The sequence below is a fragment of the Phyllobates terribilis genome, unplaced genomic scaffold (assembly GCF_046119375.1).
Source record: "Phyllobates terribilis strain yellow unplaced genomic scaffold, ASM4611937v1 Scaffold_3__8_contigs__length_932513732, whole genome shotgun sequence".
Classification (NCBI taxonomy): domain Eukaryota; kingdom Metazoa; phylum Chordata; class Amphibia; order Anura; family Dendrobatidae; genus Phyllobates; species Phyllobates terribilis.
In genome coordinates this window covers 778,880,284-778,901,204 of record NW_027362763.1, presented here as the reverse complement: position 1 = coordinate 778,901,204, position 20,921 = coordinate 778,880,284, and positions in this window count along the sequence as shown.

The window sequence follows — 20,921 nt, the reverse complement described above, 5'->3', positions numbered from 1 at the left end:
CATGAAATTTGTTGTGCAATTTCTCCTGAACACGCCGATACCCCATATGTGGAGGCAAATTACTGTTTGGGCACATGGCAGGGTTTGAAAGGGAAGGAGCGCCATTTGACTTTTTGAATGTAAAATTTGTTTGAATAATTAGCGGACGCCATGTCACATTTGGGGAGCCCCTAATGTGCCTAAACAGTGGAAACCCCCCACAAGTGCCACCATTTTGGAAACTATACCCCTTAGGGAACTTATCTAGATGTGTGGTGAGCACCTTGCACCCCCAGCTGCTTCACAGAAGTTTATAATATTGAGCCGTAAAAATAAAATTTTCACATTTTTCCCATAAAAAATGTTTTTCATTCCCTAATTTTGCATTATCATAAGGGTAACAGGATAAATTGCACCATGAAATTTGTTGTACAATTTCTCCTGAGTACGCCGATACCCCATATGTGGGGGAAAACCACTGCTTTGGTGTACGGCAGGGTTCGGAAGAGAAAGAAGCGCTATGTTGGCTGGGATAGGCAGCAGACACCATGTCACATTTGAAGAGTCGCTGACATGCCAAAACAGCAGAAACCCCCACAAGTGACCCCATTTTGTAGCCTACACCTCTCAAGGAATTCATCTAGGGAAGTAGTGAGCATTTTTTAATTTTTAAATTTATACCATTGGGCAGTGAAAAAAGCATAATTATATTTTTACCACAAAAAAATGTTTTACCCTCAGATTTTACATTTTCACACAGGGCAATGGGTAAAAATGGTGCCGAAATGTGTCACACAATTTCTTCTAAAAGTGTCAATACCCCATATGTGGCTGTATCGTACCACTTAGCCATACGGTGAGATTTGAGGGGGAAGGAGCGCTATTTGACAATTGGAGAACAAATTATTGTAGAATAGGCATTTGGATTTGGGAGCACAAAATTTTCTGAATTTCTTTTGGGGGGCAAGGACCATTTTGCTTTTCCAGAGCCTTTCTGCTACCAGTAACTTGGAAGTCCCTTATATTTTTAACAGATTATGGACCTGAGTGGGGACTAGCTTTTTTTGAGGACTGAGTTGAAGCTTTTATTGGGAACATTTTACATAACATTTATCCGGCGCTCTAGGCTGAGCACTTACATCGGGGTTTCCATCTAATTTTCCAAGTGATGTAATTCAGATGAAACCCCTGCAGGATCCATTCACTGTAATGAGGCAGCAGAGTTACTCTGGACTCCGTCTGGCCTCTGTTTAGTGGTGTCCTTTTTTTTCAGAAGTGCACAAAACTGTGGCCAACCGCACTTTTATGCACGCCTAAAACAAATGACACCGTGGGATCCCAGGCTAGACGGCATCCACAGTGGCCTATATCTGCCTCATTACAGGGAATCTTCCATCATGGGTTCTGGCTGAATCACGTATTTCAGAGATTTACACGGAAACTCTGGTGTAAGTGCTCAGCGCAGAGCACAGGATAAATGTGAGCAGAGCCTTACTGGGATCTTTGGGAGACATAATAAACAAATCAGTAGCAGGTGAATAATATTTGTTTTATTTATTTTTTATGCCGTTCCTAGTGTGATATAACTGATTAGATTACTTTATTCTTCGGGTCGGTGCGATTACAGAGATACCAGATTTATATCGGGTTTTTATGACTGACAGCTGTCACACACTAAAATACGCTTTTTTTGCAAAATCTAGTTTTTGCATCACCATATTTTGAGAGCTATAATTTTTCCATATTTCGGCCGATAGAGTCATGTGATGGCTTGTTTTTTGCGGGACGAGTTGAAATTTTTATTGGAACCATTTTTGGGCACGTGACATTTTTTGATCGCTTTGTATTCCGTTTTTTGGGAGGTAAAGTTAACAAAAACAAACACTTCAGGAATTGTTTTTTGAGGTTTTTTTTATGCCGTTCTGCGTGTGGTAAAAGTGATCAGGCAGCGTTATTCTTCGGGTCAGTACGTTTACAGCGATACTACACTTACTGTATTTTTTTATGTTTTGGCGCTTTTACACAATAAAACAATTTTATAGAAAAAAAAATATTTTTTTTGCATTGCTTTATTCTGAGCGCTATAACTTTTTTATTTTTTGGCTGATGGAGCTGTATGGCGGCTTTTTTTGCGGAACAAGATGACGTTTTCAGTGGTACCATTTTTATTTCTATTCTGCTTTTTGATCGCATTTTTTTCCACTTTTTGTTTGGCGATATGATGAAAAAGCATATTTTTTTGCTCCGTTTTTTATTTATTTTTATTACGATGTGCACAGAAGGAGTTAATTAGTGTGACCGTTTTATAGCTCGGGTTGTTTCGGACGCGGCGATACCAAATATGTGTACTTTTTTTGGTTTTGTAATAATTTACGGATTTATTGGTTTAATATTTTATTTATTTATTTTTATTTATTTTGTGATTTTTTTTTTAATAGTTTAAAAACTTTTTTTTTACTTTTTTTTTACATTTTTACTTAGTCCCTGTATGGGACATTAATTTTTATTTTTCTGATCACTGATCTCATGTAATGTAATAGACATGTATTACATTACATGAGATCTTCGCTGACTGTTTCAGTCAGAGTCTCCTGTCTGACTTCAGCTACATACAGGCTGAAGTCAGACAGGAAGGACACCATATATGGCAGAGCTGGAGGCGGTCATGTGACCTCCAGCTGCCATAGCAACCCCAGGTCCTCAAACGAAACGGAGGTCTTCGGAGGTAAGTAAGACGACCCCCTCTCTTCCTGCTGTCTCCTATATGCCGCGATCACTATAGATCACAGCATATAGAAGACAGCAAAGGGTTAACATCACTGGGACCTGATCTAATCAGGTCCCGATGATGTACCCTGTCAGAGCTAACGCTCTGCACCGGAATCGCAGTGCTTGCAGGACCCTGGGGGTCCTGAGCACTGCGAGACCACCCACCGTTTTTAAACGTCGGCACTGCACAGAGCCCGGCAAGCGCCGACGTTTATCTACAGTGGGCGGTCGGGAACCGGTTAAACTTCATGGGTGCCAATAATGATGAGCAGGACTGTAAGTGACCTCCTATGGCTAGGCTGTAAAATGACGCTGCTTGGCAAGCCTCAACTTTTATACTGGCTTTGATAGTCCCCCCTCATCGGCTATGCTAGACCATGGGATATGATAGCCGCAGGGCATCATGGGGAAGTGTCATTAGCCCAGTCTATGACTTTTCAGCAGTGTGTAAAATGGCGTCAGGCATTTTTTTTCCTTTTTACAATCCTCGGTAATTGAATCACAAAGTTTGAATTCACAGGGACCTATAAATATTAGGAAATCAGTCCTCCGTGTGTTCATCTCTACTTAATAACTGTTAGCAATAATAACAATCATTCTTTAAATGTATTATTATTTTTATTACTATTATTATTCATTTTTAGTACCATGGTGCTGTACATGAGAAGGGATTACATACAAAGTACAAATATAACTTACAGAGAACAAGCTAATAATGACAGACTGATACAGAAAGGAGACGTTCCTGCCCTTGTGTCCTTACATCCTACAGAATTGTCCTTGATAGTTCACATTTTAAGAGCAGGAGGTGTGTTAAATCAATAAAATAAGCATTACTCATTAATTTAATTAAATTACCCGCCGCTAAGGTGGTCTCCACTGTTCATGGATGAATCACATGAAATACAACATTTAAGTGATCACTGCAGCCAATCACGAGTCCTTGGTCATGTGCCATACATATAAATGTCACGGCTGAGGCCAGTGATTTGTTGCAGCAGGGAATTAAACATGTACTGCTTATTTTATTATTTTAATGCATCTCCTGCTCTTAGCTAATTTTCTAAAGATTCTAGTTATTGTGATTCAGAATAACTGAAGTGTTCTCAACCATTTGGTAAAACCCTTGATGTAGCTGATGCGCGATGGCTGGTGTAAAGTTCTCTTCACATGAATCAAGTGTATAATTTGCCTAATTGCTGCTTGTACTTATAGAGTAACATATGAGCTTGTCTTTTCATGGCATACACTCTATACCTCCATAATTGCCCTATTATCTCATCCAAGGTCTGAAATCATTTCTGCTTCAACATTTTCATTAGCATTTCTTTGTACGCAGTCATCTAGGTATTCATGGGTCAGTTCACACTAATGGTCATACTATATTTCTCACTGCAAAATGCAAAAAAATGTATTTCATTTATACAATGTGATTTTCTTGATTTTTTTTATTATTGGGAATGGGTTAAAGCGACAGAAAATGCCTCAGAACAGCTACAGATTTCACTCTTGACCCAGCTGCTCCACTTCTTCCCCCGCCATAGACTTTTGCAGTGACTTATGATTTGTGCAGAGAAAATTGACCTCCTGTTTCTACATGGATCTTAGATGGATTCAGCTAATCAGTTCTTAATCACGTGATGTCATAGACCTAATGGAAAACAGAAGAATTAGCTGGGTAGAAGGGCAAAATGAGCAATTGTCAGTACACAGTGCAATATAATATGAAGACTTCAATATATTAGAGGATAAAAATTTTGATGGGAGTGCTTCTTTAAGAACGATGTTCCACATTATTAAGCAGGCCACAGGTTTCAAGCAATGTGGAAAAAAGAGCTCTCTGATGCCAAAAAGCGTCAAATAGTGCAATGCTTTGGATAAAGTATTAAAACATTGGATATTTCATGAAAACTCAAGTGTGATCATCGTACTGTGAAGAGATCTGTGGCTGATACAGGGTACAGATGGGTTCATGCAGATAAAGGCTTAATCATGAAGGTATCTGCCAGACAAATTCAAGGGATTAAGAAGGCACCTGCTAAAATACCAATACAAAGCAGCAAATAGGTATTTGAAGCTGCTGGTGGCTCTGGAATCCTGATCATCTCAATGTATAAGACCCTCCAGAGGCTTTCACTTGTGCATAAACTCACTATTTGGCCATCCCTAAACAGTGAACACAAGCAGAAACAGTTGCAGTGGGCCCAAACATACATGAAGACTAATTTTAAAACAGTCTTGTTTACTGATGAGTGCTGTGCAACCCTTGATGGTTCAGATGGATGGAGTAGTGGATGGTTGGTGGATGGCCACCATATCACAATAAGGCAGCAACGTCAACAAGAAAGTGGCAGAGTCATGTTTTTCGGCCGGTATCATGAGGAGAAAGCTAGTTGGCCCCTTTAGGGTCTCTGAAGGTGTGAAAATGACCTCAGAAAATAATATAGAGTTCTGACTGACCACTTTCTTCCATGGTACAAAAAGAAGAACCCTGCCATCTGAGCAAAATCATCTTCATGCATAACAATGCAGCATCTCATGCTGCAAAGAATACCTCTGAGTCATTGCCTGCTCTGGGCATAAAAGGAGAGAAACTCCACTGACTTCAACCCTATTGAGAACCTTTGGAGTATGCACAAGTTTATTGGATACTAGAATTGTGAAGGGGATGTCAAAGAAGGGGTCCTATGTTAACAAGTAACTTGGCCTGGTAAGATGTTTTTCATTGAAAAAGCCTTGATTTCAACAAACGTGACCTCTTAATGCTGCAAGTTCAAGAAATTACCATTTTCAGTTCTTTACAACCTATAAAATGTTTGGAAACTCTGTTGTGCATAATAATTTTGAGCAGTGCATTGTTAATTTTTTTAGTTTTGAAAAAAAATACTGTTATCATTGGGAGGTTTGTCCAATAAAATGTGATTTTATACTCTAATGGTTGATGATTTGGACATTATTCTGGCTGTAAATTAGAGAAAAATAGCATTTGCATAATTATTTGGTACACGGAGTTGATTACCACTGTATAGAACAGTACTAGGTTTTTCCAATGCGTTAACTTTTTTAGTAACTGTAAAATAAACATGATTTGCTGATTTTGTAGTGCTGAAAGAATTTGAGTACTTTACAGAGTACTTTAACACATTCAAATATCTCGGCTCATGAATATCATCACTGTTTTTATTTCTTTTGACATGAACATATGCAATGTCTGTAAATTAGCAAAGATTACTCCTTTAAGATATTTTTATTATTAAAAGAAGCAGAACACTTACCCTTAAGATATATTTTTAAGACATTATTAGGAACTATATGTATATCCCATTGATGTTAATCCAGCCTTTGTTTTAACATTAAACACCCAAAATACTAGAGAAAATGTAAAGAATAAACTCGTCTCCTTAGACTTTCCTGCCATTGTTACAGAGAAAAACATCTGCTTCCTTGCAAAAATCATTACTGAATTAGAAATGTAAGTTTAAAAGAAAGGAACCCAGATACATACTTCACTTGTGACGTCCAATATATACAGTTCAAGTGTTGCCCGGGGTGAGGCTTTACGCTTCCTGAATGCCTAGAGTATATTGTACGTGTTTATCTTATGTTTCCTTACAAAGAGAATTGAAATATGTTGTATTTTTTCTCTCATTAGTTTTAATTTTCAAATAAACTTTCATTGAAGATAAAGTTGACAAAAATATACATGTTTCTGTTTTTTGTATTTTTCTTGCAAAAATATTACAAATCTGCGAGAGTTCTTGGTCCTGGTTTGTATAGCTTTCTCTGCTCCATCTCCTCAATCACAATAAGCTGCCTCCGGACTACAAGATGCACACACTTTTTAAAAATGCATCTTATAGTCCGAAAAATACAGTATAATATTATGTAGCAATTATGATTACCATTGTTATTCTATTAAAATGAGAATCAATGTAAATCTATATGAATATACACATTCCATCTCAGGTAATGGACTTGCTAACGATTTTCTGCACTCTCATACTGTCAGTGAAATATTGTTCATATATATATATAAATAAATATATATGTACAGTACAGACCAAAAGTTTGGACACACCTTCTCATTTAAAGATTTTTCTGTATTTTCATGACTATGAAAATTGTACATTCACACTGAAGGCATCAAAACTATGAATTAACACATGTGGAATTATATACTTAACAAAAAAGTGTGAAACAACTGAAAATATGTCTTATATTCTAGGTTCTTCAAAGTAGCCACCTTTTGCTTTGATAACTGCTTTGCACACTCTTGGCATTCTCTTGATGAGCTTCAAGAGGTAGTCACCGGAAATGGTTTTCACTTCACAGGTGTGCCCTGTCAGGTTTAATAAGTGGGATTTCTTGCCTTATAAATGGGGTTGGGACCATCAGTTGTGTCGTGCAGAAGTCTGGTGGATACACAGCTGATAATCCTACTGAATAGACTGTTAGAATTTGTATTATGGCAGGAAAAAAGCAGCTAAGTAAAGAAAAACGAGTGGCCATCATTACTTTAAGAAATGAAGGTCAGTCAGTCTGAAAAATTGGGCAAACTTTGAAAGTGTCCCCAAGTGCAGTTGCAAAAACCATCAATCGCTACAAAGAAACTGGCTCACATGAGGACTGCCCCAGGAAAGGAAGACCAAGAGTCACCTCTGCTTCTGAGGATAAGTTTATCCGAGTCACTAGCCTCAGAAATCGCAGGTTAACAGCTGCTCAGATTAGAGACCAGGTCAATGCCACACAGAGTTCTAGCAGCAGACACATCTCTGCAACATCTGTTAAGAGGAGACTTTGTGCAGCAGGCCTTCATGGTAAAATAGCTGCTAGGAAACCACTGCTAAGGACAGGCAACAAGCAGAAGAGACTTGTTTGGGCTAAAAGAACACAAAGAATGGACATTAGACCAGTGGAAATCTGTGCTTTGGTCTGATGAGTCCAAATTTGAGATCTTTGGTTCCAACCACCGTGTCTTTGTGCGACACAGAAAAGGTGAACGGATAGTCTCTACATGCCTGGTTCCCACCGTGAAGCATGGAGGAGGAGGTGTGATGGTGTGGGGGTGCTTTGCTGGTGACACTGTTGGGGATTTATTCAAAATTGAAGGCATAATGAACAAGCATGGCTACCACAGCATCTTGCAGCGGCATGCTATTCCATCTGGTTTGCGTTTAGTTGGACCATCATTTATTTTTCAACAGGACAATGACCCCAAACACACCTCCTGGCTGTTTAAGAGCTATTTGACCAAGAAGGAGAGTGATGGGGTGCTACGCCAGATGACCTGGCCTCCACAGTCACCAGACCTGAACCCAATCAAGATGGTTTGGGGTGAGCTGGACCGCAGAGTGAAGTCAAAAGGGCCAACAAGTGCTAAGCATCTCTGGGAACTCCTTCAAGATTGTTGGAAGACCATTTCCGGTGACTACATCTTGAAGCTCATCAAGAGAATGCCAAGAGTGTGCAAAGCAGTCATCAAAGCAAAAGGTGGCTACTTTGAAAAACCTAGAATATAAGACATATTTTCAGTTGTTTCACACTTTTTGTTAAGTCTATAATTCCACATGTGTTAATTCATAGTTTTGATGCCTTCAGTGTGAATGTACAATTTTCATAGTCATGAAAATACAGAAAAATCTTTAAATGAGAAGGTGTGTCCAAACTTTTGGTCTGTACTGCATATACACAGTCATGGGCAGAAAATAAACCATTTCTCCCACTACAGGCTTTTGTACAAAGTATTAAATACATTTCAGTAAGCGTGTTCAATACTTTTTCCCTGTTTAATTTTTTCATTATTACTAGTGTTGAGCGAGTATGTTCTGTCCGAGTATGCTCGGGCCGAGCTCCGAGTATTTACAGCTGCTCGGTGATATGGTTGAATCGCTCCGTGTGCATGATTTGCAACTGTTTGGCAGCTTTATTACATGTGAGGAATGTGTAAGAAATAGACATTCCTTACATGTACTAAAACTGTCAAACAGTTGCAAATCATGCACACGGGAGCGATTCAACCATATCACCGAGCAGCTGTAAATACTCGGAGCTCGGCCCGAGCATACTCGGCGAAAGGGTTAATAGAACATACTCGCTCAACACTAATTATTACACATAACTTAATTTATAGACATCAATGGTTTGATTTTTTTTTTTTTTTATTAACAAAACTGTGATCATTGGTATAGTGTGGGAATTGGTGGTAGCAGACCGGGGCTGTAAAATCAGCCATGCTTACAAATATTTCTTCCGTCAACCGATCTTTGGCTCCTCCATGCGCAGTGCGCCTTTGAAACCGGACGGGTACACCCAGCTTCAGAGACGCAATGACCTGTAGGAAAGAAAGTCGATGACGCTGGCTCTTGCAAATCACGTTGTCACGCTTACAGGGGCATGATATCATGGTGAGTGAGACGACTAGTCTGGGGAAACAAACGTCCCATCGACTAGTCAAAAGGATATTTGCATATTTAAAACGGTCATTAAAAATATATTTTTTACACGCAAGGTGTTTATACATGAATATACAAATACTGGTGGTTTGGAGGGCATAGGGGACCTGTCAGGTTCCCTTTAATATCGCCAAAGTATGTCTAGTATCTGAATGTGTTTATGTGTTAATGACACGTGCAGATCTATATGTCTCAGAAAAAGCTGTATTGAAATATGAATCTGCTTGTTTGATAAAACAAACCATGCCAAGGCCATAGAGAAAGTGGTGTATAGTATTTGAAAGTGGTTGGTCAGGGTTAGGTCAAGGCCAGGAAAGTTCAACCACACAATGTTCTATTCTTATTGTTTCATTGATGCTTAAGGGCGTAAACAATTCTTATTTTTAACTGAGAGAATAAGCAAGCTTTCTCACACCAATTATGTCCAATCACTTCCATGCTGCCAAGTATTATGGAAAGTAAGTTTTCTGAAGCCTAACATCTGGCCACTGCTTTCATGTTGCAACCTGGAGTAATAAAAATGGATAGCATAACATAGCAAAAATATTTTTACATACGAGTCCAATAAAATTTTCCCCAAGCCATATAGATAGGTAAAACTGTAACGTGGCAAATAGAGCAGATAGAGTAATCAGAGTAATCTGGGTATTTTGTTTTTATTTGATGATAAATGCCTACTGTGTGGTCCATTCATATGCAGAACTGGATATAGTGGAATAGTTATAGGTAAAATAATGCATTGTGCCACTGCTTTAATGGGTACCCACATTTGACACAGTGGGGTAAATAAGTATTTGATACACTGCTAGTTTTCTCAGCTATAAAGAATGGAGAGGTCTGTAATTTTTATCGTAGGTACACTTCAACTGTGAGAGGCAGAATCTAAATTAAAAAACAGAAAATCCCATTGTGGGATTTTTAAAATTTAAATTGCATTTTTTGCATGAAATAAGTATTTGATCCCCTACCAACCAGCAAGAATTCTGGCTCTCACAGACCTGTTAGTTTTTCTTTATGAAGCCCTCCTACTCTGCACTCATTACTTGTATTAATTGCACCAGTTTGAACTCGTTACTTGTATAATGAACACTTATCCACACACTCAATTAATCACACTCCAACCTCTCCACCATGGCCAAGACCAAAGAGCTGTCTAATGACACCAGGGACAAAATTGTAGACCTGCACAAGGCTGGGATGGGCTACAGGATAATAAGCAAGCAGCTTGTTGAGAAGGCAGCAACTGTTGGCACAATTATTAGTAATTGGAAGAAAAACAAGATGACTTTCAATCTTCCTCGTTGTGGGGCTCCATGCAAGATCTCGCCTCGTGAGGTAAGGACGATTTTCATAAGTCAGGAATCATCCCAGAACTACATGGGAGGACCTGGTTAATGACCTGAAGAGAGCTGGGTCCACTGTCTCAAACATTACCGTTAGTAACACATTACGTTGTCATGGATTAAAATCCTGCAGGACATGCAAGGTGCCCCTGCTCACATCAGCACATGTGCAGGCCCGTTTGAAGCTCACCAATGACCATCTGGATGATCCAGAGGAGGCATGGGAGAAGGTCACGTGGTCAGATGAGACCAAAATAGAACTTCTTGATATCAACTCCTCTCGCCGTGTTTGGAGGAAGAAGAAGGATCAGTACAACCCCAAGAACACCATCCCAACTGTGAAGCATGGTAGGGGGGAGGGACATCATACTTTGGGAGTGCTTTTCTGCAAAGGGGAAAGGACGACTGCACCATATTGTATCGCGAGATTTTGGCCAACAACCTCCTTCCCCCAGTAAGAGCATTGAAGATGGGTTGTGGCTGGGTCTTCCAGTATGACAATGACCCAAAACACAGAGCCAGCGAAACTAAGGAGTGGCTTTGTAAGCAGCATTTCAAGGTCCTGGAGTGGCCTAGCCACACTTAACCCAATAGAAAATCTTTGGAGGGAGCTGAAACTCAATGTTGCCCAATGACAACCCGAAACCTGAAAGATCTGGAGAAATCTGTATGGAGGAGTGGGCCAAAATCCAAGCTGCAGTGTGTGCAAACTTGGTCAAGAACTACAGGAAACGTCTGACCTCTGTATTTGCAAACAAAGGTTTCTGTACTAAATATTAAGTTCTGTTTTTCTATTGTATCAAATAGTTATTTTATGCAATAAAATGCAAATTAATTATGTAAAAATCATACAATGTGATTTTCTGGATTTTTTGTTTAAGATTCTGTCTCTCACAGATGAAGTGTACCTATGAAAAAAATTACAGACCTCTCCATTCTTTGTATGTGGGAATACCTGCAAAATCAGCAGTGTATCAAATACTTATTTTCCCTGTACATGCATTGCAGATCCAAAGGATATGCCATAAATGTATAGCATACATAGGTCTCACCAATATGTCCTGCATCTGTTCTGGGAATGGGGTCCTGTTGTGTGCTGCTCTTAGTGGAGAGTTGATCAGAAATCCCATCAATTGAATGAAAATGTCAACCCCCTCTTCACTCACAGCGATACACATCAGAGCTCCTGGTGGAACCTACATGTGCTATATATTTACGGTACATCCTAAGGATATGCTATAAATATATGAGATGGGAATAGTGCTACACCCCCTTTATTGTCTACCTGGCACAATGTTGTACATTTGCTAGAAATATCAAAAGACTGACAGTCACTTCCAAAACAGAAAACAGGTGTGTACATACATATATATATATATATAAAACTAACAAAAAAAGTAGCACTCTGTAGTAGCGCTATAGTATGCAAACATGAAATGTATGAAATTTACCTTGCATTACTGCTCTAGAGAATAGGAATAACTGAGAATACTTAGCGCATATATTGGCCAATTCATGTGTGCCAGGAAGCCACGGTAAGGCGACTCTTGTCGCTGGGACCCTACCTAGTGTGAATCCTCTCTTAGGCTGAAGCCTACATGTATATGGGAAGGTAGGATCCTGCTATAACTAAAACCGCGTAAGGCTGATTGGTGGAGAGCTCAGTCAGAAGGCCTATGTATACAAATATCAAAAGACTGACCATCACTTCCAAAATAGGTGTGTACAGGGGCTTAAGAGTAGCCATCTCCATATATAACCAGCAAATAAAGTAGTACTCTGCAGGGCTATAGCATGGAAACATTAAATATATGACATTTTCATTGCATTACTGCTCTAGAAAATATGAATAATTGAGAATACTTAGCGCATAACTTGGCCAATTCATGTGTCCACGGCAGCCATGGTAAGGCAAGGTACCTTTGATAGAGTCTGTGCCTGGTATTGCGACTATGGGGATCCCCTTATCATGGGGATAAGGTATATCAAGTTATCCCTTATCCCCATGATAGGGAATATATGACTGATCATTGGGTGTCTGACTGATGGGACATTTAGAGATCAAGAGGAAGGGGCTTTAGAACCTGGTAACTAAGCTTTGCAAAGCACTGTCTTGAATGGAGGGAAGGTGTAAATGCTCAATCTCTGCTTCATTCATTGTTTATGAGACAGGAGGAGAAAACTGGAGCCCCATAGTTTGGTTTCCTAGCAATCAATAAGTTATCTCATATCATTATGGTGGGGGATAACTTACTATCTCAGGAATAACCCTTTGCATTGGATTAGGCTGCAGAAAGTTGCAGTGACAGACACAGCCACTTCCAAAAGTATGGCGCTGTGCTTTGTAAATAATGTAGGCTAGAGGTGTAACTATAAGAGATGCAGGGGTTGCAATCACACCTAGCTGTGGAGCATATAGGGGCCCTTTCAGTCATTTGATGAGTGGAGGTGCCATGAGATTGACCCCACCGATTTTGAACTTAATTATTATTAGGTTTGTCTATCAAAATCAGATCAAGGAAAACAACTTTGATTTCTCGTATAACTTATGATTATTTGATTTAAACGTTGAAAATAATCATTTGTGCAGTATATACATTTAATACTGAGATTACATCATTGATAAATTCCTATTATTCTTCGCCGGTGGGACAGGACTGATATAAATGTTGGGTATGTTAGCAATGTTGTTCTTGTAGAAGGTAATGAGCGGAGCATGGACTGTGCTGATATGGCTCGGGAGGCGCGGGCTCCAGAAATGTTTTTAAAATAAATTGTGCACTGGGCACGGCTGACTTCAATTACAGGTGGGAAATTAATGGTTGGAGCCTGAGCCGTTCTGATAACAGGTCTTCTTAGCTGGCAAAGCATATGCAATTTATTTTATTTATAGTGGGTGGGTGACTGGTGATTCCTGGCAATGAAGACTTGTTTTGCTTGGTAATATAAATTATGCACTGATAAAATTGTCATTCAGTTGAATCATTCATTTTTTACCGTCCAGGTCATGTGATAGAGTTAGATGCGCATACATATTAGATCAGTTTTATTCAAACATCCTCTTTTGGTGGTAATGGCGACTATTTTAGGTGTATCTAGGGTTTTTTAGTCTCCCCTGACTTCATTTGAAGAAGGATCAAGCATGTTGAATTTTAACACCGATTCAAAGATGTCAGGTTGTGATTTTTCCCTCTCCCCTATTCAAGACACACATACACTCTGCTGATTTGAGCATGACTGTGTCTGGGAGGCAGTTAGGATGTGTAGAAGTTGTCTGACAGCTATGGAGGGTGTTTGAGCATCTTTACATTGCATTTTTCAGAACTGTGATTTGTAACAAGTTGTTCACCCTTAGATCCTTTAGAGATAGTAAAATTCACAGAAAGCTGGAAAATCACAATATCCCGTTAAAAGTGTTGTTCGACTAAGATTTTGATGACCTATCCTTGGGGCTCACGTAGACGACCGTATTTTCGGTCAGAGGGCGATACATTCGGACCAAGGTTATTCAATGGGTCCATTGACAAGTCTGAATTTTTCCTCTGACCGAGTCTGTCCAGGAAAAAAATTTCAGCATGCACGATTTGCATCTGATATTTGGATTTCACTTAGCCATGCAAGAGAATTAGTCTAGACTCAGATGACATCATGGACTGACAGAATGGAGAAGATAGAAAAAAATGTTTTTCCATCTTCTTCAAATCTGAAAACATTGGATCAGAGTGTGATCAGGGTGTTATTAGCATAATTGGTCCATTTCTCTTGGATGAGATAAAACATGATGGTGTGACCCTAGGCTTAGGGGAGCTCATCAATTTAAGACAGCTACGAAGGTCACAGTAGAGATGAGCAGATCAATCCATAAGGAATCAGATTTGTTATGAATTTGATCCAGATATTTTACTCTGGTGACTTTGTGAGCCTTATTGGCAGAAGAACCAGAATCCATGTTAAGGACCAGAGAACCTCAGCAGAGGTGGCATAAGGAGTTAAGTACGGTAAGTGCCAAGGAAAATTAAGTACTGTGCATTAATGCTTTTTTTTCCATTGCAATAATTTTTATTGTATTTTTTTCTAACCAATGTGTACATTGGGCTAGAAGAGAGGAAGAATGAGATAGTAAAATGGAGAAGGGAATATTTATTAAGGAGGGGAGTCAAGGTGAGAATAAGGAAAAATAAAAGGAGAAGGAATTATACAGTCTGATAAATCAAGAGATTGGCAAAGAAATATAAATATAACTATTACATTGGGATGATATTGAACATACTTTCATGGTAATAAAACAAAAATATACTATAAGCATATATTTTTATTTATTATATATATTTTTATAACCAATTCCAACCGATCAATTTGCTTTGGGGTCTAGAGAGACCTCAAAGCATAACAAAAATGTTTTCATAACTAGTCACAATGTAGGGACCTGGAACAACTCAGCACATTACACTACACCATACATGTCAAACTCTGGCCCGTCGGCCAAATCTGGCCCGCAGGGTGGATTTATTTGGCCCGTGACACCAGATCCATCACCCCTATGTGAGGCCATTATTCTATATGGAGGACTATGTGGGGCCATTATTCTGTATGGAGCACAATGTGGGGCCATTATTCTGTATGGAGGACTATGTGGGGCCCATTATTCTGTATGGAGGACTATGTGGGGCCCATTATACTGTGTGGAGGACTATGTGGGGGCCATTATACTGTATGGAGGACTATGTGGGGCCATTATTCTGTATGGAGGACTATGTGGGGACCATTATACTGTATGGAGCACTATGTGGGGCCCATTATAGTGTATGGAGGACTTTGTGGGGACCATTATACTGTATGAAGGACTATGTGGGGCCCAGTATTCTGTATACAGGACTATGTGTGGACCATTATACTGTATGGAGCACTATGTGGGGCCCATTATTCTGTATTTAGGACTATGTGGGGCCATTATTCTGTATGGAGGACTATGTGGGGGCCATTATACTGTATTGAGCACTATGTGGGGCCATTATACTGTATGAAGGACTGTGTGGGGCCCATTATACTATATGGAGGACTGTGTGGGGCCATTATACTGTATGGAGGACTATATAGGGCCATTATACTGTATGGAGGACTATGTGGGGCCATTATACTGTATGGAGGACTATGTGGGGACCATTATACTGTATGGAGAACTATGTGGGGCCCATTATACTGTATGGAGGACTATGTGGGGCCCATTATACTGTATGGAGGACTATGTGGGGCCCATTATTCTGTATGGAGGACTATGTGGGGCCCATTATTATGTATGGAGGAATATGTGAGGCCCATTATACTTTATAGAAAGCTACAGTACAGACCAAAAGTTTGGACACACCTTCTCATTTATAGATTTTTCTGTATTTTCATGACTATGAAAATTGTACATTCACACTGAAGGCATCAAAACTATGAATTAACACATGTGGAATTATATACTTAACAAAAAAGTGTGAAACAACTGAAAATATGTCTTATATTCTAGGTTCTTCAAAGTAGCCACCTTTTGCTTTGATGACTGCTTTGCACACTCTTGGCATTCTCTTGATGAGCTTCAAGAGGTAGTCACCGGAAATGGTCTTCCAACAATCTTGAAGGAGTTCCCAGAGATGCTTAGCACTTGTTGGCCCTTTTGCATTCACTCTGCGGTCCAGCTCACCCCAAACCATCTCGATTAGGTTCAGGTCTGATGACTGTGGAGGCCAGGTCATCTGGCGTAGCACCTAGCACCCCATCACTCTCCCTCTTGGTCAAATAGCCTTACTCAGCCTGGAGGTGTGTTTGGGGTCATTGTCCTGTTGAAAAATAAATGATGGTCCAACTAAACGCAAACCGGATGGAATGGCATGCCGCTGCAAGATGCTGTGGTAGCCATGCTGGTTCCGTATGCCTTCAATTTTGAATAAATCCCCAACAGTGTCACCAGCAAAGCACCCCCACACCATCACACCTCCTCCTCCATGCTTCACGGTGGGAACCAGGCATGTAGAGTCCATCCGTTCACCTTTTCTGCGTCGCACAAAGACACGGTGGTTGTAACCAAAGATCTCAAATTTGGACTCATCAGACCAAAGCCCAGATTTCCACTGGTTTAATGTCCATTCCTTGTGTTCTTTAGCCCAAACAAGTCTCTTCTGCTTGTTGCCTGTCCTTAGCAGTGGTTTCCTAGCAGCTATTTTACCATGAAGGCCTGCTGCACACAGTCTCGTCTTAACAGTTGTTGTAGAGATGTGTCTGCTGCTAGAACTCTGTGTGGCATTGACCTGGTCTCTAATCTGAGCTGCTGTTAACCTGCGATTTCTGAGGGTGGAGACTAGATATGAGCGGAGTTCGACTAGAACTGTTCGCCAATCTCAAATTCGAGCTGTTTTGGGCGGTGTTCGAGTCGTTCGACGAACGCGAATGATTTGCAAAAAATTTGGTTGTTAGAGGTTATGTTCGATAACTGTTCGTGCACCAAAAGCGTGTCCTGCATGTCTGGCGCTATTTAGAGCACCAATCATGCAGGGATTGTCTGCCACTCACTGTAATGCCACAGCCATTGTGGTTGTGGCATTACAGTGGTTGCCCAAATCGATGGGAACAGTGCTCACAGTGAAACATGAAAAGCCGGCAATTCAGCAGCGGCATACACCGGTACCCGACAATTTAGAACCGAAAGAATAGAGTATCACACATAGATTAGATACATAGAAACATGTCAGTCACATATATAAGAAGTGCAGTGACAGTGTTGGTTACTGTACTTGTCATTTAGTGTTAAAGGATTTATTAAAAAAAATATTAGTGTTTTCATGCACCGTCTCTTTAAAAAAGCCGGCCGGCAATTCAGCATCGGTACCCGACAATTTATAACAGAAAGAATAGAGCATCACACATAGATTAGATAGATAGAAACATGTCAGTCACATATATAAGAAGTACAGTGATAGTGTTGATTACTGTACTTGTCATTTAGTGTTAACCCCTTAACCCCCGAGGGTGGTTTGCACGTTAATGACCAGGCCAATTTTTACAATTCTGACCACTGTCACTTTATGAGGTAATTACTCTGGAACGCTTCAACGGATCCTCCTGATTCTGAGATAGATTTTTCGTGACATATTGTACTTCATGATTTTGGTAAAATTTCTTCGATATCACTTGCGTTTATTTGTGAAAAAAACTGGAAATTTGGCTAAAATTTTGAAAATTTAGCAATTTTCAAAATTTGAATTTTTATGCCCTTAAATCAGAGAGATATGTCACACAAAATACTTAATAAATAACATTTCCCACATGTGTACTTTACATCAGCACAATTTTGGAACCAAAATTTTTTTTTGTTAGGGAGCTATAAGGGTTAAAAGTTGACCAGCAATTTCTCATTTTTCCAACAAAATTAACAAAACCATTTTTTTAGGGACCACATCACATTTGAAGTCACTTTGAGAGGTCTTTATGACAGAAAATACCCAAAAGTGACACCATTCTAAAAACTGCACCCCTCAAGGTGCTCAAAACCACATTCAAGAACTTTATTAACCCTTCAGGTGCTTCACAGGAATTTTTTGAATGTGGAAGAAAAAAATGAACATTTAACTTTTTTCACAAAAATGTTACTTTAGACCCAATTTTTCTTATTTTCACAGGGGTAGCAAGAAAAAATGGACCCCAAAATTTGTTGTACAATTTCCCCTGGGAATGCAGATACCCCATATGTGGGGAAAAAACACAGTTTGGGCGCACGGCAGGGCTCGGAAGGGAAGGAGCGCCATTTGACTTTTTGATTGTAAAATTTGCTTGAATAATTAGCGGACGCCATGTTGCGTTTGGAGAGCCCCTGATGTGCGTAAACATTGGAGCTCCCCCACAAGTGACCTCATTTCGGAAACTAGACCCCCCAAGGCACCTATCTAGATGCATAGTGAGCACTTGGAACCCCCAGCTGCTTCACAAATTGATTCGTAAAAATGAAAAAGTATTTATTTTTCGCTTTTTCATTTTTACGAATCAATTTGTGAAGCACCTGGGGGTTCCAAGTGCTCACTATGCATCTAGATAGGTGCCTTGGGGGGTCTAGTTTCCAAAATGGGGTCACTTGTGGGGGAGCTCCAATGTTTAGGCACGCAGGGGCTCTCCAAATGCAACATGGCGTCCGCTAACAATTTGAGCCGATTTTCCATTCAATTTTTTAGCGGACACCATGTCGCGTTTGGAGAGCCCCTGATGTGCCTAAACAGTGGAGCTCCCCCACAAGTGACCCCATTTTGGAAACTATACCCCTGAAGGATTTTATTAAGGTGTATAGTGAACATTTTGAACCCAGAGGTACGACACAAAATTTGATAACATTAGGTCATCATATTGAATAAGTTGTCATTAGTCTTGAGCGCAAGTGCTCGCTACTTGAGTTTGCATCGGGTACTCAGGTATGCACCATGTACTGCGCGTGCTCGAGTGACATGCTCGAGTCCCTGCCCTGCATGTTTCACGGTTATTAGACACCCAAAAAAAAACATGCGGGGATCGCTCGTGCCTGGCAGGCAATCCCCGCAAAGTTTTTTTGGCCGCGAAGCATATGGGGCGGAGACTCGAGCATGTCACTCAAATACCCACGATACTCAATGCATACCCGAGCACCCGATGCAAACTCAAGTAGCGAGCACTTGCGCACAACACTAGTCGCCATATCGTCATCTTTTTTTCTTACTTTTGAAAAAAATCCCAACCCCATCACAACCCTAACCCCAAACCCAGCCCTAACCCTAGTCCTAACCCTAGCCCAACCCAAACCCGAGAGTTTATTTTTACGCCGTTCCTCGTGCGGTATAAGTGATTAGACGACTTTATTCTTCGGGTCGGTGTGATTACAGTGATACTAGAATCATATGGGGTTTTTATGACTGACTGCTGTCACACACTAAAAGACGCATTTTTTGTAAAATCTAGTTTTTGCATCACCATATTTTAAGAGCTATAATTTTTCCAGATTTTGGCAGACAGTAATGTGATGGCTTGTTTTTTGTGGGATGAGTTGACGTTGTTATTGGTGCCATTTTCAGGCACGTGACATTTTTTGATCGCTTTCTATTCCGATTTTTGGGAGGCAGAATAAACAAAAACCAACAATTCAGGAATTGCTTTTTTTTTTATTCTGTTCCGCATGTGGTAAAATTGATAAGGCAGCTTTATTCTTCGGGTCAGTACTTTTACAGCGGTGCCACATTTATATCGTTTTTCTATGTTTTGCACTTTTACATAATAAAAGCAATCTCATAGAAAAAAAATTTTTTTAGCATAGCTTTATTCTGAGAGCTATAACTTTTTTACTTTTCGGCTGATGGAGCTGTATGGCGGCTTGATTTTTGCAGGACGAGATGATGTTTTCAGCGGTACCATTTTTATTTATATTCGTCTTTTTGATCGCGTGTTATTCCATTTTTTGTTTGGCGGTATGATGATAAAGCATTGTTTTTTGCTTCGTTTTTTTTTTTTTTTTTTTACCATGTTCACTGAAGGGGTTAACTAGTGGGACAGTTTTATAGGTCACGTTGTTCCGGACGCAGCGATACCAAATATGTATTTTTTATTTTTTTTTTCCACTTTCTGACAATTTTTAAACTTTTTTACTCTGTCCCACTCTGGGACTTTCACTTTTTTTATTCTGATCGCCTGCATGGCATAGGAATGGACCACCATCCCTGTGCCGTGCAGGCTGTCAGCGCTGGACAGGGAGAAGATAGTTTGGAGATGCACTGCGCATGTCCAAAAAATCTTCCTGCTGTCTGGTGACCCGGATGTTGTCATGACGACATCGGGTCGTCATGGCAACATCCTGGAAGCCACGGCAGACAGCGCTGGAGGCCGGAAGAGGAGGTGAGTATCTGCGATCACCTCCCCTTGCCACCGCAATGCTGCGATCGACTTCGAGGGGGTTAATGTGCTGGGAGCGGTGCGGGACTGCTCCCTGCACATAGTACCGGGTGTCAGCTGTGACAATCAGCTGACACCCGGCGGCGATCGCGCCCGCACAGCCTGTGTGCGCGCGCGATCGCGATGACGTACTAATACGGGTTTGGCTCTTAAGTCCCAGGGCACAGACGCGTATCAGTATGTCTAATGTTGTTAAGGGGTTAAAGTAAAGGATTTATTAAAAAAAAAATTGGCGTGGGGATCCCCATAATTTTAGTCTCTAGCGGAGGTTAAGCAGACGGCTGGGGCAGATGTTTGAAGCCTGGGAAGGGGGTAATACCCATGGAGCTTCCCAGACTACTAATATCAGCCCCCAGCTGAATACCTAGCCTTTACTAGCTATTAAAATGGGGGACCCCAAAAAAAAATGACGTGGGGTCCCCGCTATTTTAATAGC